The sequence below is a fragment of the Marmota marmota genome, unplaced genomic scaffold (assembly GCF_001458135.2).
Source record: "Marmota marmota marmota unplaced genomic scaffold, marMar, whole genome shotgun sequence".
Classification (NCBI taxonomy): Eukaryota; Metazoa; Chordata; class Mammalia; order Rodentia; family Sciuridae; genus Marmota; species Marmota marmota.
The window spans coordinates 16069797-16081510 of record NW_026000164.1 but is presented as its reverse complement, the minus strand read 5'-3'; the positions used below and the strand labels follow the sequence as shown (position 1 = coordinate 16081510).

At 41.7% G+C, this 11714-nt stretch overlaps 1 protein-coding gene and 1 long non-coding RNA gene across 4 annotated transcripts in view; one reads left to right on the top strand and one right to left on the bottom strand.

Moving 5' to 3' along the window:
- Positions 1-644: 644 nt before the first annotated feature.
- The window catches only part of LOC125611636, a 36335-nt gene continuing 25265 nt past the window's right edge, over positions 645-11714 (bottom strand). Inside the window, exons 2-5 of one of the 3 annotated variants that reach the window (XR_007341846.1) lie at positions 10970-11557; positions 8902-8987; positions 7732-7844; positions 645-5214 (exon numbers count right to left, since the gene is read on the bottom strand). This is a non-coding gene — a long non-coding RNA (uncharacterized LOC125611636). The remainder of the gene's footprint in view (positions 5215-7731; positions 7845-8901; positions 8988-10969; positions 11558-11714) is intronic. The other 2 variants (XR_007341848.1, XR_007341847.1) reach the window with 2 other exon arrangements.
- Positions 10254-11714, top strand: part of Bpgm (bisphosphoglycerate mutase) — a 49907-nt gene continuing 48446 nt past the window's right edge. The window contains exon 1 of the mRNA XM_048786914.1: positions 10254-10446. The gene's annotated coding sequence lies outside the window, so the exon portion shown is untranslated. The remainder of the gene's footprint in view (positions 10447-11714) is intronic.

Here is an 11714-nt window from a genome sequence, read left to right as displayed (position 1 = left end):
TAAAACCTTTGTAACCATTAACATTAGAAACAAACTAAGGTAGAAATTAACACAGAACACAAAGGGGACAAACAAAAACAAACCAACAGACAAAGACATAAACCAGAGTCAGATGTGACCTAGGGAGGCCAGTTCTCTGTAGAACTTCCTTGTCCCATAATGTCGGGGGAGTGAAGGAGTCCTGATGAAAGAAGGGTGGTTATGAAAATAAGAAAGGCTCCCGCACAACACACTGCTAGACAAACAAGATAGACACAGGACACAGCCGGCAAGATAGACAGACACTGGAGAAATGACAAACAGCAAACAAGTCAGACACAGGAAAAACAATCGGTGAGGTCACACAGGGAAACCTCTAGTGGGGCAGAGACCACGTCTCCTCTTGCCCCCAGGAACAGATGAGGCCCCACAGGGAGGCCTCCAGGGAGACAGTGACAATGTCGTGTCCTGTCTTAGTACTCGGTGTACACAACTGCGTCCAATCTGACCCTGTCCCCAGAGGAGTTGACTCATCAGATCTGACAGGCCAGCAGAAGGCTTCTCAGCATCCTAGGACGGATTGGAATCACCCACGGAGTGAGGCTGAGGAACGTCTCTCAGGAGCTCCCCTCTACTCCGGGGCCTAGGTCCAAAGGCCCGTCATCGGAGGCAAATTTGACATGAGGGTAGGGAAGAAATGGATCCTGGATGAACCCCCAGATGTTATAGTTAAGGCTTCGTCCTGGGGTTTCATAAATTGACTTCCAGACCACTCACGTATAATCAAATCAAGCCTTTATTGAAGCACACCAGTGGCGGCTGACCAGAACATAAAGTTGTTCCCCTGATCAGCCCTGAATAATTGCAAGGGTGCTTCACTGCAACAGGGATGTTTGGGGGTCCAGCCAATGCAAGCAAGCCAAGTTAGAGAAGCGGGAGAGTGCAGTCAGGCAGAGGGACGCTTAGCCAATCACAGTTAGCCCAGCCACCCCAGTTACAGAAACAGAGCCCTGTTACCCTAGTTACAGAAACAATGCCCCATTAGGTAGTTCTGTGTTCTTAAAGGTTTCTATAGCAAAAGGAAAAGAACATCTTGCCCTGGTCATGACCCTTCCACTTGGCATGGTTGTTTTACAAAATGGAGTTACTAAACAAAATGGAGTCACTTTGGCTTGACTATCACAGATCTGGCATTGTGAACTCCCTGTAGCACCCCCTCAAGCTCTGCCTGAGATCCCACACAGCACTCGAGATGGGTGTGACCTGCCAAGATGTCAATGCAAGACATCACAAAGCAAGACTTCACTCTTGAAACCTTACCCCTGCCTTTGATGTACCCCCTTAAATAAGCCACCGGAGCCATTTTGTCTTTGTCTAGTTTAAGAACCCAAGTGGACTAGATCTATGAGGGGCTTCACTTTTGTAAACATATTTCTGAGTGTTTGTGTTTTATTATTTGTTAATTATTTGAGATATTAAGATTTAGGGCAGATTAATTATTTGTAAAATTAAGATTTAGAGTGGGTATTTGGAGTGGCTCAGATTCCTCTGGGCAGAAGAACCCTCCAGTGAGACACTACGCATCTTCCCCTCGAAAATTATAAATGTTAGTGATGGAGGAGTAGTGGGTGAGAATAATACCACAGGAGTGGCCCTGTCTGTGTGTACATGAAAAAGACTGAAGAAGGACATTAAAGTCAAAGGTCAAAGAATTCAGGGCCAGCTAGTTATAAGGGCCATCCACATTCTCCACTCAGAGGTGAGTGCTCTTTTTTAGGGCCACATTTCAACACTATTTTTAAAATTTTTCACATTTACCAGTACATTGTCTATAAAATATTGGTTGAATTGACTTGAATGTTGAAAATTCACTAATGGTGATTGTAAGGAATGAAGTTGATACTACATCTGTGGGTTAACTAACCTTTTAAATGGGAAATAGTTTCAAATACTTGATTTTTCTTGAGCCAAGCAACTATTTTCACCTTTTTTTTTTTTCTCTTTTGGTACCAGATATTGAACTCAGGGGCACTTAACCACTGAGCCACATCCCTACCCCTTTTTTCCTTGAGACAGAATCTCCCTAACTTTCTGAGTGCCTTGCCAAGTTGCTGAGGCTGGCTTTGAACTTGCGATACTACTGCCTCAGCTTCTCAAACTGCTGGGATTATAGGAGTGGGCCACTGCTCCTGGTGCCTTTTGATTCTTAAAATATCTTTGTCGACCAACCTATCTAGAAGGTGACTGTTTTGTTGTTGGTACTGGGGATTGAACCCAGATGTGCTGTACTACTAAGCTAATCCCCAGCCTTTTTTATTTTGACAGAGGTCTCTCTAAGTTGCTGAGGTTGGCCTCAAACTTGTGATCCTCCTGCCTCAGAATTTGGAGTCGCTGGGATTATAGGTGTGCACCTACATGCCTGATTTACATTTGTAATTCTTGTAAAGAAATCCTCCTATGAGATATGCCATTTTAAACTTCCAAATTTTTCTGCCTGTTCTTCCTTGTGAGTTGGAAACATTGTGATGAGTGCTTAGCCTGGTGATGTTGACATATTATACAGTTTTAGCATGGTTATAATGTCAATATATAATAAATGCATGCTTTCCCATCAAATGTAATAACAAGCCACATGCTGCAGTGAGTTAAAACGGCAACATCTGAAGTTGTCTACTTTTCTTTTCCTTCTTTTTCTTCCTCCTCTTTTTCTTTTCCTTCTCTTCCCCTCCTACTTCCTCCTCTTCAGTACTGGGGAAGGAACTCAGGGGTGCTCTACCACTGAGCTATACCTCTAGCCTTTTTATTTTTGAGACAGGGTTTTGCTAAGTTGCCCAAGCTGGCCTTGAACTTGTGATCTTCTTGCTTTATCCTCCCTAGTTGCTGGAATTATAGGTGTGTGCCACAGTACCTGGATGAAGTCTATTTTTCTTGTTTTGACTTGAAGGATATGTACTGTTAGTATAAAATAAAATGAAAATAAAACAAATATGCTTGGCATATGAAATGCTGCTACGACTTACTGAGCAGCAGTATTTTGTGATGAGAGTTCCACATATGGTCTCTGTTGCAATCTTCAACTCTGCTGTTGGAACTCAAATGTAGCCATATGTAAACAAATGAATGGGGCTGTGTTACAAGACTTCATTTGTAATACTTAACCTATTGTGTAAGGTTTAAAATAATTTTCATGTCACAAAATAATATTCCTTTGATTTTTTTCAACCATGTAGAAATGCAGAAACTATTCTTGCAGATCAAACAAAAAAACAGACAGTGAGCTGTAGTTTGCCAACTCCTGGGCTAGGATATTGTATTTCTTAAAATTCCATAGATGTGTCAGGTCTCGGAGTCTTTGTAAGGGTTCTCCCCATCATCTGGGTGTCAGTGTCCATCATCTGAGGTACAAACATTTTTCTTTGGCATTCAGAACTCTAGCCTCTTTCTGCTACCAGGTCAGTAGTGTCATCAAAATAGTGAGTCAATGGCCAGAATGTCCAGGTGGTCAAGGACTATTGTCATTGTTCATCATCTACCTAGTTTAAGCAAGGACCCCTGGTAAATTGAGTGAGTTTTCATAGAGAATAGAACTCCTGCATTGTCCTAAAGAAGTATAGATTTAACCTCACTTATTGAGTCAATTGTATTTGCTTCTTCTCCTTCTTCTGGTACCAGAGACTGAACCCAGAAGGGCTTTACCACTGAGTTAAATCCCCAGCTCTTTTAATTTTTGTTTTGAGACAGGGCCTTGCTAAGTTGCTGAGGCTGGCCTTGAACTTGAGATACTCCTGCCTCAGCCTCCTGAGTCACTGGGATTACAAGGGTATGCCACTAGGCCTAGTTCATTCCTGCATTCTTTTAGTTTCTGAAGGTGACACAAAACAGGATGCTTTATGGCTTAAATTTACTACCTTTGCCCAGGAAAGGAGATCAGAGAGGCATTTTAGGGGATTCTACTTAACTTTTTCCACTGGAAACCAGGGAAAGATTCTTTCAGTTGTAACGAGTCCAAAGGCATATGATTTGGGCTAAGACTCAATTTATCACTTGATTTCTAAACATCCCCACTCAAATTAGGAGATTGATGCTGTTTTGGGTCACTTGGTATCCATGATAACTTATTCATGTCCCTAAAAATGCCTGGGTATTCACTTTTCCCAGTGTAAACTTACTCTGGATAAATGGCAATTGGCCCTTTGAGGAAGGATCATGAATAGTTATGGTAACTACTTGCAATGATGCTGCAGGGAACTTCCTCAAGGGGGACATGGCCTTTCAATCAGTTCATTCTAAATCTGAAAACTGACTCAGGTATCAAAACTGGACAAGTGGCCATGATTTTAATTTGTGGTGCTGACTCACTCTATCTTGTTTAGAAATATAAATTAAGCAATACTTTATTGCATACCCATATATCTTGCTATGAAGATATTACTTTTTTATTCACCTTTGTCACAGATTAATGAAGTCAAAGTCCAACAGTTGTCACTCTGGCCTTGTTTTGTTGTCCCTTAGGATACTTATATCCACCTGTCTTCCTTCAGGTTTATTGTGGCAATTAAGACAATTCATTCCACAGAACCAACTTTCTTTCTGACACTTTATGCTGCCCCCTGTGTCTAATTCCAAATATCATCTCTATTGACACCAGTGAGCCCAGCTGCTCAGGGCTATCTCCTGTCAATACTAGCTTATGGGCCAAGTGTGGTGACAGTGTCTGTCCAGGGTTTCAGGAGGCTGAGGCAAGAGAAGCACAAGTTGAAAGCCAGTCTCAACAACTTAGTGAGGCACTAAGCAATTGAGTGAGAACCTATCTCAAATTAAAAAAAAAAAAAAGGCTGGGGATGTAGCTTAGCTTAGTGGTAAAAAGTTCCTGGGTTCGATCCCTAGTACCAATAAATAAATATATTAAATGAATAAATAACTGGCCTCCATGGGACAGACAACCCTGAGTATCTTCAGAAGCCATTGCCTCCTCATGGATGCATTCCTTATGAAAGAATGAATAAAAGGTCCTCTGCGTCTTCCTGGAAAACGTCATCACACGGTAGTTCTTTGGTGTTGCATAGTAAGTCAGTTCTAACACGCCTACCTCTCTAAGCCTCTTGACTCCTATCCCTGTCAAAGAATTTCTAGCATCTTCACATCACTTACTGTAGGCCTAATTTCTTCCAAACTTCCAAGGAGATACTCCAGCAGTGTACCAGGAATGACCGCAGACGTCGTCGGCAGGACGAGCTGGGAAGGAGAAAGCAAAGAGCAGGAGAGTGAAGGAAAGACCACACACCCTCCTCTGCTAAGTTCTTTACCCCACGTCAGTTCTGGATTCAGGGAACGGGAGCACTTTGAAATGTATTACGTTTAAAGTTTTAAACTGGAAAGTGGATTTTAGTACCTAAAAAATCAGACTGTTCGAATACCTAAAAGAGAAAGAAATGTGACTGAAAAGCCATTGATTTACCCATGGTAGATCCAAGGCAGAGAGTAAGGAGAGACAATAGTATTGTTTTTGGTACTGGAAAATGGATACAGGGTACTCTACTACATCCCCAGCTCCTGTTATTCTTTATTTTGAGACAGGGTCTTGCTAAGTTGGTGAGGCTGGCCTCACATCTGTGGTCCTTTTGCCTCAGCCTCCTGAGTCACTAGAATTACAGGCATGAGCCACAGCACCTGGCTGACATTAGCACCTCTGAAAGCAGTAGTGGAAGAGAAATAGGCTCTTCTCTCACTGTACACTAACAATCACAGATACTTCAAATAACTAGATGCTCAAGTGTTGCAGAACAGAATGATGTGACTGCCTCCCAAAGCTTCAACTTGTTTTTTCCATTTAGGAAATGGGTTAAAATAAGCCATTGTGCAATGTGTAACCACCAGGAATCTGTCCTTATAAACACAGAGAACAAAATGTTCAATCTGCACACCATAATTTGTGAACTGGTGTCAGAGACTTGGGAAATAATAACATTTGCTATACAAAAGTTTTAGTTATGTACTATGGGGCTCATGGAAGGAAAAGAATCTGTGGGGTGGGTTTACTAATCAAAGGAGGTTTCATGAGGGAGATGATATCTAAGCAAGCTGAATATGATTTTTAAAGATATGGAGAAAAGATGGGGATGTAGCTCAGTTGGTAGAGTGCTTGCTGTGCATGCACAAAGGCCCTGGGTTCAATCCCCAGCACCCTCCCCGCAAAAAGGAATGACTAAAGGTATGGAGAAAGAAGACTCTCCAAGTAGAGAGAGCAACGGGAAAAGGCATGGCAGTAAGATACTGGGAATGAGAATCCAATTTAGATGAAACAAGAGCCTATTACAAATGGAATGGAATGGAAAACAAAACCTGTAAAATCAGAGCTGGACATGGTGGCCCATGCGCATGATCCCAGTGGCTCAGGAGGCTGAGGCAGGAAGATTGCAAATTCAAAACTATGCTCAGAAACTTGGTGAGGCCCTAAGTGACTCAATGAGGTCGTGTCTAAATAAAATACAAAGAAGGGCTGGGGATGTGGCTCAGTGGTTAAGTGCCTCTGGGTTCATTCTCTGGTACCAAAACAAACAAAAACCCTGTAAAACCTCTTTGGCCTATAGCTGGAGAGTCTTGGACACCAGGATTTAGATTCCATTGGTACATTATTTTCTTTTTCTTTTTTTCTTTTCTTTTCTTTCTTTCTTTTTTTTTGTACTGAGAATTGAACTCAGGAGTCCTTAACCACTGAGCTGCATTCCAAGTCCTTTTTATTTTATTTTATTTTATTTTGAGATAGGGTCTTGCTAAGTTTGAGGCTGGCCTCAAATTTGTTAGCCTCCTGCCTCAGCCTCCTAAGTATCTAGGATTATAGGCACATGCTATCACGCCAGTTTAAGTTTTTGTTCTGTTTACCAGTCAGCAATAGCTGAGTTGGAAGCAGGCAGAAGCCTGTTACTGAGCCATCCCTTCTGGATTTGGTAGTATCCAAATAGGTTCTTCCTCCCTTGTGCCTACTCATTGCCCCATTTCTGTCTGATCTGATCTGGATACAGGAAGTGAACTGTACACCTCTGTGTCAGACCCTGGGTGGAAAGAGTCCTTTCCCTCTGAAGTTGATTACCAGGATCCAATATCAAAACACTGTGTTGACATTAATAAGCATGTGTTTTTCCTCACTTGATAATCAAAAGAAAGTTATTAGAGGGCTACTAAGGTGTTGAAAACACATAATAACTGTCTCAGAGAGTTGGTATAAGATGCAACATACAACAAACATAAAGTGACCATCACTTCCAGGAAGAGCAGATATTCAATATTAAGTTTTCTCTCTGCCCTTTTCCTACAGATGGGAATGACTGACACAGAGTAAGTAATTTCTATCCTATAAATTTCCTCCTTGACCATCACCTCCCTGATGACATATTATATCCCCTGATCAATTTCTTTCCCTATTCCTGCAGACATTCTCTGTATGAGATCGTTTTACTTCTACCCATTTCTGTCCCCTTCTGGATACTATGGTTTGTGGCTGTTCCTCTGTGACATAATAATTCAAAGAGTTGCCCAGGTGTGGCTGACTAAGGAAGGAAAAACAGAAGGGGCCCTTCAATTTGGCCTGCATGCTACATTTCTGATTTACTTAGGGTGTTGTTTTGTTTTGTTGAGTTTAGTGGCCACAACTGGCTGTTGACTCATATTTAACTTCTACCCAAAGGAAACTCCTAAGCCTTTTTTTCCCCTGTGTGATTTTTTCAATAGAACTGAGTAAAGGACTTCTCATACCCAGCAAATTCCATCTGTAAGATTCATTTCCTCCGTTTTAGTCTGTAGCACATTAACAATGCTGTTTCATTCCACGTATCTTCCTCAGATTAGACAGGTTTCCCAATGATGTCCTTTATTGGAGACATTGCTAAAATGTTTAAATAGGACAGGAGGCAGCCCAAAGCCCTTTGATTTACCACAAGAAGCCTCTTAACAGGTTGAAAGAAATTCATTAATCAGCACTCTTTGGGTACAGCTCTTCAACTGGGTATGAATTTACTTAATTGATCTAGAATCCAGTTCACATTTCTAATGAGGGATCTTGCCAACTGCCTTATCTAAGTCTACACACACAATTTATGCTGCATTTACTCTTATCTTCCAGTCTAGATGTCCACCAAAATGAAAATAAGTCTACTGTAGGATGGCTCTTTGAAGATACTATATTTATCAATAACTGAGATGCACTGTCCCTCTCCATCCCTCTTTTTCCCACCCCCAAATGATTTCTCAAATGTATCCCTTTTCATAGAGGCAGCATAGCACTGTGTTTCAGAATACAAGTCCTAGACTTGAATCCTGGCTCTTCCACATACTGGCTGTATCAACATGGGCAACTTGCTTCAACAAAATCTGTATCTCAGGTTTTACATCAGTAAAATGTGGATGATAATGAAACTCACATTATAGGACTGAATAACCCAATATTTCTTTCTTTATTTTGTGCTACTAGGGATTGAACCCAGGGTTTCTCTACTACTGAACTATATCCCCAGCTCTTTGTATTTTTATTTTGAAACAGGCTGACCTATTTTGCCCAGGCTGGCCTCAAACTTGTGATCCTTCTGCCTCAGATTTGCTGGGATTATAGGCATATATTACCATGCCTAGATAAGTAACTTAATTGTAAAGCATTTAGAAGCATTTCTGGCACCTTAATAAGCAATATAAAATTCTGTAATTTGGGAGACTTTGGGGCTGGATAAAAACATGAGAATCATTAGCATATAAATAGTATTTGTCTTAGTTTGAGTTCCCCTGGAACTAGATCCTGACAAAACTTGGAGTGTCAGCAGTTTATCTGGGGGAAGAGTCTAAGAAATACCGGTGGAAAATTAGAGAAGTGAGACAGAAAAAGAAGGAAGTCAGTAATTGGTACATTGGAAGTAAGTTACCCCTGCAGATTACCTTACAGTGGCTATAATCCCACAACAGCTTCATTGTGGGATTCATCTTCTTCTTCCTCTTCTTTTTTTCCCCCCAATTGTGAGATTCTAAGAGAGAATATAGAACAGGCCTCAAAGTTATCCTAACTAAGGGACCAGAAAGCCAGGATAATTACCCACCAGACTGCATTCATCTTTGGCTGAAGGTTTCTCTGAAGGCATTAACTCTCTAGCCCTTTCAGCTTCTTTGCAAGAGTCCAGGGCTTCCTGGGTAATAAAAGGTCCCCAGGCAGAGAATCAAAGTGTTCCCAGTAGACAGCCTGTGAATGTAGAGCCAAGTCTTGAGGGGACATGGGTGAGGAACCCAAGCATGAGACTATCTGATATCACCCTAAGAATGAGTGAAATCAGAGAGCGAAGGTGTCTGTCACCAAAGCTCTAGAGTAGTCCAATACTTAGAGGTCAAAGAGATAGAAGAAACCAGCAAAGGGGACTGAAAAGAGGCCAGTGATAAAGAGAGAGTGGAGTCCTGGAATCTAAGGTAAGAAAGTGCTCCAAGCAGGGAGATCAACCATGTCAAATGCTGCAGAGTGGTCAAGTAAGGTGAAGACTGAGGATTGACCAATGGATTTTGCAACTTGAAGGCTACTAGTGACCTTGACAGGAGGATTTTTGGAGGCGAGGTTCAGAATAGGGAATAAATTTAATAGAGAAGAAAAAATGGAGACAATCTATATAGACAACTCTTTTAAATAGTTTTGTTGTAGAGCAGCAGAAAGGCAGTTGGAGGGGGCATAGGGGCTAAATGAGAGGCTTTACATATGTGCTTGTTTACGATAAGAAATGTTGCAGCATGGTTTTATGTTGATGGGATCCATCCAGTTAAGAGAGGGAAAACCATGATGAGCTGTGCATAATGGCGTACACTTATACTTCCACTGATTCAGGAGGCTGAGGCAGGAGGATGGCAAGTTCAAAGCCAGCCTCAGTGAAAGGCACTAGGCAACTCAGTGAGACCCTGTCTCTAAATAAAACAAAAAATAAGACTGGGGTTGAGGCTCAGTGGCCGAGTGCCCCTGAGTTCAGTCCCTAGTACCAAAATAAATAAATATTTAAAATAAAAATAAAATAAAATATAAAAATGGGCTGGGTTGTGGCTCAGTGGTCAAGTTCCCCCGAGTTCAATCCCCAGTACCAAAAACAAAGCAAAACAAGAAACAAACAAACAAACAAACAAAAACCATGATGAAGGGAAAAGAGCAAAGGGAATGAGATCTTGCTACAATAGAAGGCAACTTCCTTAGGAACACAAGACTGTTCGTCAACAGTAACAGAGGAGGAAGAGGGTTTGGTCACAGAATACAGACAGGTGGTGAAATGTTCAGCAGCACTCAGAAGAGGTTCCAAGTTGGACAGAACCAAAGAAGTCAGCTGATACTTGGTGACTGAGGAGGAAAAGCTGTTAGAGAACTGAGGAGAGAGGAGAAGGTATGAACTAATCATCCAGAAATTGAAAATTGAAGAGGGAACTGGAGAAAGATCAAGAAGCACCAAAGGCTCATTGGAGGTTAGTGGCCATAAATTTAAAGTAAGAGCAGTTGCACGTTTGGGTCTTTCTCTAGCTATGTTCAGCTGCTTGGGTACAGGCATTGAATGTAAGCTACAGGATGTGTGCAGGCGTGGTACACAGTGGGCTGATCGTGTCTTCCCAGAAAACCTTTCCAACTCCTAAGTCCCAGAACCTGTTACTATCAACTTATTTGTTTTGTGGTACTGGGGCTGAAGCCAGGGGTGCTTTACCACTGAGCTACATTGCCAGTCCTTTTTTAAAAATTTTATTTTGAGGCAGGATCTTGGTAAATTGCCGAGGGTCTTGATAATTGCTAAGGCTGGCCTTGAACTTGGGATTATTCTGCCTCAGCCTTTAGATCACTGGGATTACAAGTGTGCTCCACCATGCCTGGCTATTATTATTATTTGGAAGCAAGATCTTTGGAGATGTTAAGTAGGATAGAGGGAGATTAGATACACATGGAGACACAGAAATGAAGGATGATGTGAAGATGGAGGCAGAGACTGGAGTACTATACCTGCAAGTGCCAAAAATTATTGGCAACCACCAGAAGCTAGGAGAGAGGCATGAGACAGAGCCTCTCTCAAACTCTCCAGAGGAAACCAACCCTGCTGACACCTTGGTTTTAGACTTCTGTCATATGGAACTATAAGAGAAAAATTATTTGTTGTTGTAAGCCACCAGTTTTGTGGTAACTTGTTATGGTAGCCACAGGAAATTGACAAAGGTAGTGAACTCATATTTCAGTAAAGTAAAAGTGAATGGTTGGGGAAAAGACAAGGAAGCATTTCTTGGGGACAGGGAAAGAGACAGGGACCACCAAAGTTTCTAAACTTTGGGACATTTCCTTTAGACCCTCTAGAAGAATATGGCTCCTCTTCCAGAAACCACATATCTGGATAGTCTGAGGCTATTTTGAGCCCATTGGCCCATTTCCATAAAAGTGTTTACAAATATTTTGTTCTCCAGGAAGTCATAACGTTCTGGTTTAATCAGCCTGGTCCTGTGGTCCTGAAGCTTTAGCTAGCAGCAGGTCTGTGCTGAGCAGTCTGTCTGGAGGAGGACCTCCCCGATTCTGCATTCTTGAAGGCCTATCTTGTTTCATCTGGAATGAGAAGAGATGACCAGCATTGCACTTTGATGCTTTATTCATTTGATGCTTTTATTTATTCTGTTCTTTGCCTTAAGTTCCTAACCTCACTTAAGGAGTCCCTGCTTATCCTTTAAAACTTGCCCAAATGTCTTCTGCTTTGTTCTGAAAT